The 1,396-nt window shown below is 31.7% G+C and overlaps 1 non-coding gene across 1 annotated transcript; it reads right to left on the bottom strand.

Moving 5' to 3' along the window:
- Positions 1-572: 572 nt before the first annotated feature.
- TRNAR-CCG (transfer RNA arginine (anticodon CCG)) lies at positions 573-645 on the bottom strand. Its single transcript has one exon. It is a non-coding gene; the product is annotated as a tRNA-Arg (tRNA).
- Between the last annotated feature and the right edge of the window lie 751 nt (positions 646-1,396).

The raw sequence follows: 1,396 nt of genomic DNA, 5'->3' as shown, positions 1-1,396 counted from the left end.
AAGATGGACATTAAATATTTTACAAACTTATTTTATTCCAGAAAATAAACCAAAATAGACTGTACATGTTTCTCCTATGTTACCGTTGGTCTAACTATATCGGTTATCAGTCTAATACAGAAAATTAAATTATTATTAATTTTATTTTATTTATTTTTTGCGCTTTTGTAATTCCCTGAAATGTCAAGTTTTTAGAGGGCATGGAAACCACATACATAATTATAAATCAAGGTACTGCTAAATGTGAAATTATGTGTAATTTTTTATTTTTTTTTCGGGTATGTTGTATATGCCGTACTCGTATTTATTATAAATTTTACTGTATACTTATATTTTTATCTAAAATAGGCATAGTTTATTTACGCAATCGTATTCATTTTTTTTCCCTTTTGTGTTATGCACGAATATGCCAGGTAATGATTTCGGCGGTAATAAAGCATTCAATATCATTTTGCTCTAAATAAAGATAAGATGGCGTTCTGGACGTCTTTCTGAGTGTTATTCCCTGTTGCAATTGAATCAGAAACTAAGATATCGTACAACAAAAAAAAAAAAAAAAAAAAAAAACGTAACGCCCCTGGTGGGACTTGAACCCACAGTCTTTGGCTCCGGAGGCCAACGCCTTATCCATTAGGCCACAGGAGCAACTGCCTTGAGAATTTCAAGTATCCATTCTTATAGAAATTTCGGGTGTTATTCATCAGCAAATTTAGCTTATAAATAAAGATTTGTTTTTGTTATTATTAATATAATACCGACATGAAAACGCAAGCGGAACTCGAAACTTTGTCAATTAAAAAAGTATTTACCTCTATAAACATAACATACGCTGCATCTGTACGAGAAAGGATACTTCATCAAATAATTTCTACTGATTGAAAAGAGCCACTCCAAACTTTTATAATTATCCGATTGTCATAAAAGTTTCGGGTTTACCATATATAACGTATATAAGTGCTAAAAGATCTTCATTTGCAAGCAATATCCGCTTTGAATAGCGACTTTTCGTTTATGTTATTATGACTTCCATCACACTTGCTTGGATCAGAAGTGAAACAAAAATCTGAAACTAAACACAAATCACAACACACGCACAGTTAAAACGACAAACCACTATACCGCCATTGTTGTTTACAGAGAAAAGGCTTAATGACGTCATTATTTCTAACGATAGAATGACAAAACTGGAAGATCTCAATTCCACATTTTTCACCTCGATAATCACAGCAGATATTGATTATCCGTGTGTTTTCGGACATTACTTAGTGTTCTATTTATTTCAAAATACAGTAAACCCCCAACTTAACAAATTTCAGATTTAAAGGATGCAAAAATTTCACTAGCACCAAAGTGTAATCATAAAGTAGGGAAAAAACAGAAACTCATAAGATACACC

Source organism: Mastigoproctus giganteus, chromosome 13 (genome assembly GCF_048544385.1).
Source record: "Mastigoproctus giganteus isolate SK-2022 chromosome 13, ASM4854438v1, whole genome shotgun sequence".
NCBI lineage: Eukaryota > Metazoa > Arthropoda > Arachnida > Uropygi > Thelyphonidae > Mastigoproctus > Mastigoproctus giganteus.
The sequence above is the reverse complement of the archived record's forward strand: the minus strand, read 5'-3'. Positions and strand labels throughout refer to the sequence as shown.